Source organism: Myotis myotis, unplaced genomic scaffold, assembly GCF_014108235.1.
Source record: "Myotis myotis isolate mMyoMyo1 unplaced genomic scaffold, mMyoMyo1.p scaffold_m19_p_7, whole genome shotgun sequence".
NCBI lineage: Eukaryota > Metazoa > Chordata > Mammalia > Chiroptera > Vespertilionidae > Myotis > Myotis myotis.
Window position 1 is genome coordinate 38,376,762 of NW_023416379.1, and position 13,436 is coordinate 38,390,197.

At 49.0% G+C, this 13,436-nt stretch overlaps 1 protein-coding gene across 3 annotated transcripts in view; it reads right to left on the reverse strand.

The window, feature by feature from the left end:
- The window catches only part of FOXO3 (forkhead box O3), a 116,888-nt gene extending 115,813 nt beyond the window's left edge, over positions 1-1,075 (reverse strand). For 2 of the 3 annotated variants that reach the window (XM_036316211.1, XM_036316214.1), the window contains exon 1: positions 878-1,026. The gene's annotated coding sequence lies outside the window, so the exon portion shown is untranslated. Of the gene's footprint in view, positions 1-877 lie in introns of all 3 variants that reach the window. The other variant, XM_036316213.1, reaches the window with a different exon arrangement.
- Positions 1,076-13,436: the final 12,361 nt, after the last annotated feature.

Genomic DNA, 13,436 nt, shown 5'->3' on the forward strand with positions numbered 1-13,436 from the left:
GGGAGCACCCTCCCCCCGCCGCCGCCAGATCTGCAGGTCTCCGGGGCTAGGTGCTGGGCGGGGACGAAGGGGGAGGGGCGGGCCGGGGGAGGGGCGCGGGCCGCGCCTTTAAAGCGGGCAGCACGGGCGCCGGCGCAGCCCAGCCTCGCTCGAGCCCGAGCTCGGGCGGGCGTGCGTTTGTTTATGTTTCGCTCGGGCCCGTTCAAGTGCTCCCCGCGGCGCCGCGGCCAAAGTCTGGCGTCTTTGCAGGGCTCCTCTCCGCGCCCCCAGCCCTGCAAGCACCGCGCCCCCCTGACAACCCCCTCTTGGGGGCCGGGCCCAAGGCCGGGGACGGCGCGGGCAGCTCCCTTCTCCCCTCTTCGCCCGCGGGCCGCGAGGGCGAACGCGGGTCCGAGCGCAGACGGGCCCTTGTCACTTCCACCGAAAAAGAAAATACGGGAAGAAGGGGGGGCAAGCAGCTCGGCGGGTGTTCGCCAAGGGTCGAGCTTAGCAGAAAGGGTTACTTTGGGGGTTTGTGTGGTTTATTTTCTCACGGACGCTCTGCCCTCCACCCCTTTCCCAGGAAAGGACGGGAGTGGGGGGGGGGGGGGGAGGTGGCAAGTCAGAACATAAATCTTCCAACAGGTCGGGAAGCGCCAAGTCTCCCGGGTCGCAAGAAAACCCGGACCAGCACGTTCATCACCTCCTTGCTCCCGCTGCTGCCATCTTGACAGTTTTCCCCCCTTCGCTCAAGTCCTTTAAAAACACTAGCGGGAGAGAAGAGGGGCGCGCAAAACCGAGTCACGGGGAGGGAAAAGGGAAGCGCCTGGCCCAGCTCGGAAGCAGATCCGGAGTCACCGGGAAGGCGGCCGCCCCGCTGCACAGCTCCGGCGCCTACCTCGGTTCCTTCCCTTCAGGGACGGGGGGAGAGGACGCACAATCCCGCGCGGGCCCGGGGCACGGCGAAGGAGGGTCGCGCAACCTTGGCGAAGGAGAGGCGCTCCGGCCGCCACCGCAGCCCGCCCGAGGAACCGCCTGTCAGCCGGCGCGCCGCCGCCTTCCACATTCCTCCTCTTCCCTTCCACGAGCAGGGCGGCCGCGGCAGCAGCACAAAGTTATAGACACACGCAGGGTGCCTCAACCTAAGATGACGGCGGGCGGGTGGGTCTCCGCCCAGGGGGAGGGCTGGGCGGCGAGCCCGGGTGTGCTGGTGTCCGTGTGTGTCTGTGCGCTCGCGTGCGCGCCTGCGCGGCTCGGCCCCGCTCCGCCGGGCCGCAGGCGTGGGTGTCCCGGTGCGCGCCGCGGGCCCGGACTCGGCGGGCTCCCGCCGCCTTCCCCGCGGGGCTCCTCCTCCCGGCCCCCAAGCCTCAACGACAACAGAGCGCGGTGCGGGCCCAGGAGAGGAAGGTAGGGGGGGCGCAGAGCCCCAAACGCTTTCCCAGTGCCGCTGATTGGTATCCTTGACTCGGGGCAGTTCGCCTGGCGCCCAGGGTCCCCCGTCCAGAGCGTCCTCCGCTGGGCTCTGGGCACGCCCTGGTGTCCGATTCCCATTGAGAACCCGACACCAAGTAACACCCGAGATAAGATGCCGATCGCAGATGGCAAGGGTTACCTCGGCGTGGAAATATTGACAAGTGAAGATGTTGGTCAAGCCTTCAGGACTTCGATAAGCTGACGCCCTCAGATTTGATCCGGCACCAAGAGGTTTGCCCTGAATCTCTTACCCAGGACGCCGGACCGCAATCGTGTTTCACTTTTCATGGATTTTATGGCAAACGAGGGAAGAAGTGTAACTAACTCAGAAAAACAAACAAAAAAAAGCAAATGATTGCCCCATTCCTAAACGCAAGAGCAGATTTTGAACAATTGTGAATGGGAAATAATTTGAATCTTACTTGCAGATGACTGCAAACGTCTAATTGTACATTTTTTACTTTTTAAAAAAAGACCTCTTTACAAGTCTTTTTCCAATGATCAGTGCCGAAATCATTCATCTGTGCACTGCATGCTACTTGCACACCAAAACTTAATTTTTTTTTTTTTCTTAAATCCTCCCACTGGCGATAAGTGTCTAGAGCGGGCTCCGCAGCACCCCGTACACACACAAAAAAAGCCCAACCCAGCCTACGCAGAAGCCCGCCCACCCGGCCGACTCCCGGCTCCGGGCTTTGCGCGGGGCCCGTCACTCAAGTGACGTGCGGCCCCGCCCCTGCACCAAGCTAGTTCGACGCGTACAAACAGATGATGTCATTGTATCCACACGCGCGTGACCCCAGAGCTCCACGCCGCGAAGCCATTCGCTGCGCCCCTTACTCGTCAAGCCACGCCGCGCGCTGACTGGCCGCGGCCACCATTCTCCAGGTCCCAGACGCCCCCCTCCGTCCCCCACCCTCCAGCAAATAATAAACAATCGAGTAAAATTCTAAGGAGTGGTGGGAGGTAGGAGGAGAGAAACCAGAAGCCAGCCCTCCGCGTGCGGAGGGAAAGTTAACCGGTGGGGGGACGTGAGGGGGCTGGAGTGGGGACGGGAGGGAAGGAGCACACCTGGGGCGATGGGTCTCGCCGCGAAGCGCAAGCGTCAGAGGAGGAAAGTTGGAGGGCACTCAGCGGAGCACGCCTGGCATCACACGGGGGCCCCAGGGCCAGGGCGGCCAAGCGCTCCGGGTTCGGGGGCGGCACGCGGCCAGCCGAGGGGGAGGAGCCTGAGCGGCGCCCGAACGGCGCGGGCGGAGTCGGCTGACACGTGCGGGAGGAGGGCGGGCGCGCGCCGCAATGGCTCGCTCGGAGCGCGCGGCACCGCCGAGCGCGCGCGCTTGTTTACCGGCGCACGTGGGTGTTATTTTTAAATGGAATGTAGTGCCGGCTGCGCGGGAGAGTGGCGGGAGCTTGGAGCCGCCGCTCTAGCTGGGGGACGCGGCGGCGCCCACATCGCGGCTTCCCGGGGGCGCTGTTTGCTGGCCATCCAGGCTGTCCCCGCTGCGGGCTTCCGGCTCCGTCCGAAGCTTGGGCCGGGAAGCTGGATCATGAGTTTCATGCCCTGTCCAAGCCTTGGCGTAGATTACGAGATCCCGCCAGGGAACATTGTCTTCTCTAAGCCCGGGCTCCGCTCCCTCATTCACATTCCGGGAACAGAGCCACCTGCTTCTCTTCCACCTGGAAGCCATGCCAGGCCAGACTGCGCGGCCACCGGTTCCGGAGCAGATGTCACACGCCCACATGCTCACTAGCACACAACACCCTGGCCGCAGGTGGACTCTCATCACCCTGCGCGGCTTGTGCCCTCGCTCTCTGGCTCTGAATGTCCCCAGTCCATATGTGCCCGTCCGTCTCTCGGGCTTACAGTTCTGTCCATGTGCAAATGCGCTTCTGTTATTTGGGGTTGTCTTCAGACGCGGAATGCTGGAAAGGCGGCGTCTCACTGCTTTCTGGGGTTGCTCCTCTGCGTGAGGCTCCACTCCTCTCATTGTGGGCCTGTCTGCTGAAAAGCCCTGAGTTTGCATTTGTTTTGTAGCCTGGTGGTTCGGACCCTGATGCAAAACAACTGTCAGCTTCAAGTGCCCTTGCGGTGGGGGTGGGGGTGGGAATGGGGGTGGGGGGAGCTGGAATCTGTTGTTCAGCTCTGAGGATAACAGGAAGGCCTGCGCTTTTGCACCATGATACCGCATAAAATCCAAAGAACTCTCAGTGGCTTCGTTTCCAATACTTGAACACACTGTAAAATGAATCCACTCTTTTTCTTCTCTAAATCTAAACAATCTTTTGTCATTAAAGTGAGGACGTAGAAAGAATGTATTTACACTGACTGGGCTCTTGGCCATTTGGATTTTCACTAAAAACATGTTGTGTCCGTTTTCAGAATGCATATCCCAAGGGCGTTCCAAAAAATGAAAGAGTTCAAGGTTGACCCTCTTGGTAAGGAATGGGGGTGAGGGACATAATACAGGCATTTCTCTCCAAGAGCGTACAGTCTTAGTTGGAGGGGTTAAGACATACAGTGTTAAAAAGTTCAGTATTTCAAGAGTTAGAAACAGTACAAGACAAATACAAGAGTCATTTAGTATTGGGCAAGTTTCGAATGAATGGAGGTTCAAAACTTCAAATGGCAGTGGCTATAAATGTTCAACTTGGTAAATGTGCATCTTACCCCCAAGAACTTGCCGTTGTAATTTGGCCCTATGGTAAACCTTTGAAAACTCAGAAGTTGAATTTTAGTAATTGTTCTCTTTTATCCTAAAATTGCTTTGATCTTAAAGGCCTCCTTGGTCCTTTTCCAAACCCCTAAACTTTTCCCCCACCCCCACCCCCAAGTTTTTAGTATATGAAAGCTGAGTAAGTTAAGGGGTTGGTCAAGAAGTAATTCCATCATGACCTTTGAGGTGGAATATTTGGTCGAAACTTCCCCCACTTTCTTTTTATACCCTGTTTATTTCTACAAATTAAGGTAGTAATTGTCCACTCTGTTTTGTAAATTCAGTTACTGAAGGAACACAAATTTTTTTAATGTTTCACCTAAACAAGCTGAGCAGAGTCCAGAGCCCAAATACTAGGGACTGAGCATGCTACCTGTCAGCAAAGTGCTCATTTAACCCCTTGGGTGGGCTTTTATGTCTGTCTCAGCAATGAAGACATGACATGCAAATACAGTATAAGCCTCCAGACAAATACAGGGTGGGGCAAAAGTAGACTTACAGTTGTTTATATGGAAAGTAATACAGTCATTTCTATATATAAAAGGCTAATACACAGTGTCCTCTTGGGAGTTTGACTGGGAGACTGGGAGTTTGATCGCTCATTATGACATATGCTGACTACCAGGGGGTGGCATGGAATGAAGGAAGGCCCCAGATGGCAGCCAGAAGGCCCCAATTGGCCCTGATGGCCCGACAGGCCTGGGGACCCTACCCATGAACGAATTTAGTACATTGAGCCTCTAGTCCAGCCGTGGGCAAACTACGGCCCGCTTGAAATGAATAAAACTAAAAAAAAAAAAGACCGTACCCTTTTATGTAATGATGTTTACTTTGAATTTATATTAGTTCACACAAACACTCCATCCATGCTTTTGTTCCGGCCCTCCGGTCCAGTTTAAGAACCCATTGTGGCCCTCGAGTCAAAAAGTTTGCCCACCCCTGCTCTAGTCAATCCTATATAATAAAAGTCTAATATGCAAATTGTCCCTGCGGCCAGAAATTGGACCACTCACTATGATGTGCGCTGACCGCCAGAGGGCAACACGGAACATGGCGGGCATCGGCGGCGTGACGCTGGCAGTGGGCAGCAGTGGAGGCGCTGCCAGCCCTGATGGGCCCCGACAAGAATGGGACCGTGGTGGGATGGTGGAGCAGGTGAGCAGGGCGGTGCCAGGACATGGCGGGTGCAAGTGGGGCCATGCAGACAATGACCAGCGGTGGGGGATGGGGCTGCTGCCTGGCTCCCAGGGGTTGAGAAAGCAGGGCAGGGGTCCGATGACTCAGGCAAAGGCGGGAGTGCAGGGGCCCAGGTGCTGCCCAGGGCCCAGAGGCCAGTTGGGACCTGCCCTTCCACACCAGATGCTCACACTTTGATTGCTGGCCAGGCCTAGGGACTGCACCCATGAATGAATTTTGTGCACCGGGCCTCTAGTAATATAAGAATAAACTCTGTTTCACATACAACTGTAGACCTACTTTTGCCCTACCCTGTATGTGACTGAAATGCAAAGTAGGATCCCTAATATTCACGTCTATAGCTAGCTGCTCCCCTTCCTTTGACACTCTTATTAGTCCCTTCCTCTGATTCTCTACTTCTCAGCAAACTGTTTACATGTAAAACATTTACTGAACATTATGTACCAAAGAGCTTGAGCTTTGGCTTCCCTTCCAGACAGGTTTCATCACCATCCTCTCCAAAAGTATCTGAGGCTCTTCTCTCTTCCTCTTTGCCTCCTTTAGGCATAACATACCCGGGCAGAGTCCTGTGGGAAAAGAAGAAATTTCACTCTACCCTTCTAGGTTCTTTCAGCTGGTCTAATAATTAAATCTACATGAGACAGATCAACAACAGAAAATGACCAAATTGAGAAACATACATACATACTAGCATGTATGGGAAGTTACATACATCTATGTGTATGGGAGCCCCACATATATGAGAAGTTAAGAGACAGGGAAAATGAGGTATATATGGCATCTTGCCCTAAGGTGCCTAGGGCTTCAAAGGGGAGGAAGACCATTTGAAGGAGATAAGTCAGCCGTGGGCAAACTACGGCCCGCGGGCCAGATCCAGCCCGTTTGAAATGAATAAAACTAAAAAAAAAAAAAAGACCGTACCCTTTTATGTAATGATGTTTACTTTGAATTTTTATTAGTTCACACAAACACTCCATCCATGCTTTTGTTCTGGCCCTCCGGTCCAGTTTAAGAACCCATTGTGGCCCTCGAGTCAAAAAGTTTGCCCACCCCTGAGATGAGGTGTTCAGTAACTAGAAGTTTGCCTTGCCCTATAGGTAGGTCATAAAGTTTATCTCTGATGATAACTCTCATTTTGGGCAAAGCCCCCAATTTAGATTTTTGTGAGGAAGAGGCAGGAGTTTCTCCTGCACCCACAGGGTCTCAATTGCCTTTAACTCAAAATAATTCACATGCCAAAGTAGCTCTTCTTGGGGAAACCTATTCTGAACCCCTTCTGCCCCGCCCCCCAGGTCAGTACAGTGACTGTCTTATGTTTCATTTGGAGTACAGCTATATATGTTTACAGAGGAGGATCCAAAAAAGATGGAAGATTTACATGACAAAGAATTTCATAAACAAGAGAAAGTGGGAAAGAATCTCTCTGTTTTGGTGTTATAATGATAGCTAACTTTTATTTGCCACTTAATATGTTCCAGTCCTAAAACGAAGCACTTTATTTGCAGTGCTTAATTTAAGTCTCACAAAGACCATATGAGATAGGTACAGTAATGCTGAACCGTATGAGGGTTAAGAAGCCAAGCTCTCAGGTTAAGTCTTTTCTCCTCACTTATCAGCTATGTGACCCTGAGCTGTTATTTAACCACTAGAGGCCTGATGCACAAAATTCATGCAAGAGTAGGCCTTCCTTTCCCCCGGCTGCCGGCACTGGCTTCCCTCCGGCCCCGGCTTTGTCAGGAAGGGCATCCAGTAGAATCAGCATATTACCCTTTTATTATTATAGATTAAGCCTCAGTTCCTCATTCATAAAATGAGAATACCTTCTAGGATTGTTGGAAGGTTTGGCTTAAATAAGATTATGAATCTAAAGCATTTGGAATTAGAATACTAAGGGCGGTTTTAAAAAAAATTTTATTTTTTTAAAATATATTTTTATTGATTTTAGAGAGGAAGGTAGAGGGAAAGAGAGAGAGAAACATCAATGATGAATCACTGATCAGCTGCCTCCTGCACACCCCCTACTAGGGATCCTCTGAGCCAGGTGTTTTTTAAATAGTGATGCCCAGCCCAGCCGGTGTGGCTCAGTGGTTGAGTGTCAACCCATGAACCAGGAGATCACGGTTTGATTCCCGGTCCAGGCACAAGCCTAAATTGTGGGCTCTATCCCCAGTAGGGAGCATGCATGAGGCAGCTAATCAATGATTCTCTCTCATTCATGTTTCTATCTCTCCCTCTCCTTACCTCTCCCTAAGATCAACAAAAACATTTGGTTTTTTAATAGTGATGCCCAGGCTCCATCTTAGATCAACTGAATTAGAATCTTTGTGTTGAGTCTAGCATTGATATTTTTTTTTAATGTTTGCCAGATAAATTGGAGGCAATGATGGTTGAGAACACTGAGCTAGAGGTCTCTCTTCTGCACTTTCCAGTGTTTGTGCTCAGCTATAACTAATTGGATTCTGCTTAAGAAAGATGATAGAGCCATAAGAAAAACCTACACACAAAGGGACAGATACCATATACTTAACATCTCACTTTATCTGTAAACAACCTAACCCAACAGGAACCATGCCTCTGATTCTACAAGGTTTTGCCCTACAGCACACAGTGAGTGGGCAGACACAGGATTTGAAATGAAGTTTGTCAGAATCCATGGCGTGTGCTCCTCCCCCAACCCTGCACTGTCTTTCCAACAGTATTTCTTTATATGGCCATTTGGCCTAGAAAAACGGGGCTGCTGAAACCAGACAAGCACATATAACCCCAAGCACTAGTCCAACCAGCTGAAAGCTGGTAGTTGTCTGGCCAAATCTGCCCCATCAGATTGTTTTTTTGGCTCTCTCACATGTTTTTAAAGTCCTTTTTAAGTCAATTGCCAACATTTTAAAAGGAGATTTCACCTAAAAGTCAGATATCTAACCCTTATTGAAAAATTAGAGGAACTGATAACACTCTCACCATAACCATATGGCCACAAGTAGCTGGTATGTGCTCTCCAGTTCACCTCCTCATCCCCAGGTCCTCTTCCCTCATCTGTCTATCCTGACTAACCTCTAGGCATTTGATTTTGGCTACCCTCACTGTGTCTTCTACCTCTACAGTGGCATGCTAGAGTTGGCTCACTGCAATTCATGAGAAGCAACTGTGTGCCCGGCTGGCGTGGCTCAGTGATTGAGTGTTGGCCTATGAACCAGGAGGTCACGGTTCGATTTCCATTCCGGGCACATGCCCGGGTTTCGGGCTCAGTCTCCAGTGTGGGACTTGCAGGAGGCAGCTGATCAATGATTCCCCCTCATTATTGATGTTTCTCTCTCTCCCTCTCCCTTCCTCTCTGTAATCAATAAAAAAGTATATATATTTTAAAAAGCAACTGTGAGCATTTCTTCCAAACTCTTTGTTCAGTGAATCAAATTGGTAGCTTGAGATGGACCATTATGAGAGTATTTACCCTACAGAAATTGGCAAATGCCGACAATCAAGTCATCTTCTTTATTTTTTTTTTTTGTTTCTGAGAGTCAGTTGGCCAGCACACCATTGCCCTTTCTCTACTCAGCCACAGTCTGGTGTTCTGAGGATGAAGATTTGTTCTGAAGGGACTAGAAATACTTGAGAAACTGTAACTCAGCTCTGCTTAGCAGTTGATTATACAAGATCCAATCTTGTTTTTAAAGTCCTTCAATTTAATATGGTGGAGTAGATATTCAGAATAAACCTCATGATGAAAATGAAAGCTGCATAATATTTTTTACTTTTTTTAAAATATATTTTATTGATTTTTTACAGAGAGAAAGGGACAGGGATAGAGAGTTAGAAACATCGATCAGCTGCCTCCTGCGCACCCCCCACTGGGGATGTGCCCGCAACCCAGGTACATGCCCTTGACCGGAATCGAACCTGGGACCCTTCAGTCAGCAGGCCGACGCTCTATCCGCTGAGCCAAACCGGTTACGGCTACTTTTTAAAAATAAATAAATCATGGTGCTGGCAATAAAACCACAAAGACCAAAACCAAAATTAAGGTGGGGCCCTTGGGGATTGAGCAAGCTCCTAGAAAACCCAGCAAGCTCCAGTGTCCTGAAGCTTCCACAGCAACAGGTGTGCAGGGGCTGAGAGACAGAGGGGGAGCCAGCCCCAGGGCTGTCCAAGATTCTGAGCACAAGAAGAACCTCTCGGAGTACCTTGGTGCAGCCACTATGGGAACCGAGTGGAGGTTGCTACCATGTGACCCAGCAATCTCACTTCTGGGTCTGTATCCAAAGGGAACAAACAACCGTCTCAACAAGCTACCTGCACTCCCATGTTCACTGCTGCATCGCTCACAATAGCCAAGACATGGAAGCAACCCAAGTGCACTGAGGGCTCAGTGGGTAAAGAAAATACGGCAGCCATGGGATGTCACTCGACCGTAAAAAGAAGGAATCCTGCCATTTGGGACAATATGGATGAAACTTGAGGGCATTGTGCTAAGTGAAACGTCAGACGAAGACAAACACTATGTGGTCTCGCTTATTGGAATCTTTAAAAAAGCCCAACTCACAGAAGCAGCGCCTGGGGAAAATGGGGACATGTTAGTCAAAGGGTACCAACTTCCAGCAGGAAGATGCCTAAGTTCTGGGGATCTAAGGTACAGCGTGGTGACCATGGTTAATAATACATATTGCATATTTAAAGTTACTGAAAGAGTAGATCTTAAACGTTCTCACCACACACATACAGAAAAAGGCTACTATGTGAGGTGACTAGCCTTATTTTGGTAATCATCTCACTATACATGTATACTGAATCATCACATTGTACACTGTAAACTTACACAATGTTATATGCCAAGTATATCTTAATACAGCTGGAAAAAAATTCATACAAAATAAAACATATATATACATATATGGGGAGAGAGAGAGAGAGAGAGAGAGAGAGAGAGAAATCTTCTCCCATAAAACTGGGACTCCAATGAACCAAAGTGAAGATGAATGTGAAATTGACCAGCTATGCAGAAGAGAGCACCCCACCCCTCACCCCCACCCCCCAATATATGCCTGTCTTGATCCTGCGACTAGATGGAGGAATAAAAATCTTCCTTGGAAGTTCATAACTATGTTGTTGTCTGCATATAAGATTGTGACCCAAATTTACGATACCATGGAAATAAAAAAACTTAATGAGTCCAAGTTTGGAGTGCTCCAAACAACCGGCAGAAGCCACCACAAACTCCCTGGAGGGCTCTCCTGAACCCCAGTCCCTAAGGGTGCCCTCAGATAAAGTTTCAGGAGCAGATGTTCATGATAGGAAACACAACACAAACAAGAAAGCAAGGTTTCCTAGGAGCAGATGGAAGCAAAAAGTAAGGTTAGCTTTATAATATATAGGAAAGTTGTTAGAAGAGTAAATCCTAAGAGAGTTCTTTTTCCTTCATACTTTTTCTTTCTTTTTGTTGTATCCATATGAGAAGATGGATGCCAGCTGAACCTATTGTGGTCATCATTTCACAATATCTGTACATGGAACCATCATGCTTTCTGCCTTAAACTTACACAGTGATGCCAATTATTTCTGCAGTGGGGGTGGGAGGGAAGCAAGGTCAGACACACAAAGATTTGGAGTATTTTAGTAAGCAGACATAGAAAATACTGTGCTTAAAATATATCAAATAAAATAGCAGCTTGAAAATACAAGCAAGGAACAAGAGGCTATAAAAAAAAATACCTGAGTCGGTTTGAAATCAAAGTACTTCTTATTTGTTTTTAATTTTCTTTTTTCTTCCCAACAAGATTTTAGGCCCTTGAAGACACAGGACCCAGGTTATTGTTTGCCAGTTGAAGGAAGTGCTCAGCTCTTCTCCTGAAAGCAGCAGGAAGCACGGAGTTGGTGACTACGTTTTGAAAATCCTATTGTGAGACCCAACAGGTTACTTCCAAGGGACAGGAGACCTGAAGGCAGAATCAATGCAACGCTGCCGGCTGACTGGCCTGCAGCAGGCAGCACCCAGCTTGGTGGGTGGTTCATCTACTCCATTTCTCCTCTTGGGAAAACTTGTGAAGTGAGCACGTGTCCAAAAATGCCCAGTAATTGGAATCTTAAATACAAATTACTTTTAAAACATAGATATGGTACTTAAAAGACATCGAGGCCATATGGAGCCATTCACTACCCTTCGGAATATATTGCATCTCCCTGGTGCAGTTTGGCATGTCCACTGAGGTGTAAAGTTTTCTGGAGTAGTTTGCTACTAAAGCCCCCACAGGGTGTGTGTTAGGGCTCATTGCTTCTCCACATTTGTGCCTGGAGAGGGAGTAAACAGGAAGATGACAGAGGAAAAGTGTGAAAGTTGGGCAAATTTTGCAAGTCTGATGGAAACAGTTTAAAATTCTTAAGCTAAGTATGAGGCCTGTGCATGTGTTGCCACAAAACCCAGTGTAGAAAAGTACCACGTAACGTTACCACAGTCGCTGTGAGGGTGGTATATTTGAGTTTGAATGTATTCATTAGCAATGCTTCAGACATCGTAAAGGAAGTTTCTCCTTTGTTGGATGAACTTCTCTGTCAGTTCAGGTTCTGGTGGAGCCCTTTCAGGTGACCTATCAGAGCAGGGGTCCTGGTGGTGTTCGTGGACCCACTTTGCGAGCTGCCTCAGCCCCCACTCAGAGATGGCGTTCAAGGAGCCTGGCCTGTGAGCACCCAGCTCCCCACAGAGGAGGAATTCTGGGTGATGGTTCCATCCACTCTTCTCAGAAGGTAGCTCTCTATGTGCTGGAGACGGCTCCTCACTCCTTTTCCCACGCTCTGGTAGCTCACATTCCCTAATTCCATTTCTGTGCCTTCGTAGGGGCTACAAGTGCTCACTTCTGGAGAGACAGCAGATGCCACCATAATGGTAACAAAATTGCTAAGATATGTGTGAGGAGGAAGTGTCCAGGCCCCCAAACACGAGTTATATTATGAAAGGACAACGTCTGAACCTCACACATTTGTGCAGCATCTAGTCCGTCCTTTTGCAATTCCACTCCGCAGATGTAGAGTCTGAAGGCTTTTCTTGCACTTAAAATGACCTTGATACATTCCGCATTTTGGAAACAAATAATGAAACCAAATGAATAATTTCATAAAAGAACATAATCCCTGGGGTACCTGTCCTGTTTAGGGGACTAGCCAAACCCGGTTGCTTTTGGTCTGGCCTTCTTATTTGCTATGGAGCATGGAATTTCTGGTGGAGTTTGTGGAATTTTGCCAACCACTAAAAGACTTGGTTAGAGCTGGGCCTTTTTTTTCATTTGTTGTGCCATGAAATTATATTATTGAAGACTGGATGGGTTGCCATGACAATCAACTGGAAGGGTTGTGCCCGACATGGAGCCTAGAAGCAGGAGAGATGGTGGCCACACAGGCTGGCCTTTCTCCAGTAGACAGGCCGAGGAAAGGAGGGCCCAGTAGAAGGGAAGGTCACCAGCCTAAGACACCCCACTGACAGCCGTGCCCCAGACCTGACAACTCTCTGGGCTCAGTGGTAAGAGCAAGTTTCCTCACTTGCTGAACAGAGAATAGACCTGATATGGGGAAATCACAGGCAAAAGAATTCCATGAGGCCCGGTCTGAAAGAGGTGGGCATTTTCACCTATTTCTTCCTATAAACTCAGTATTATCAATAAATGATTCTTTTAAAACTAAAACTAACTAATCCCCAAGTGATCAATTAGAATTGCATTCTCTTCTCAAAAGTATAAGAACTAGATTGTCTATACACGTTTTAAGTTAGTAACCCTCCACTTTTCACAGTTGCAATCCATTAATACTGAAATTAGGCCAGGTCAAAAGTCACATGTCATTCTTGTTTAACTTCAGGATTCAAGAAATACTCAGCCCTGGCCACTGTGGCTCAGTTGGTTGGAGCATCGTCCTATACACCAAAAGATGGCGGGTTTGATTCCTGGTCGGGGCACATACCCAGGTTGCAGGTTCGATCCCCAGTCCTGGTGCCTACAGGAGGCAACCAATTGATGTTTCTCTCTCAGATTAATGTTTCCTTCCTTTCTCTCTCTCTCTCCCTTCTTCTTTCTCTCTAATCAATGAAATCAT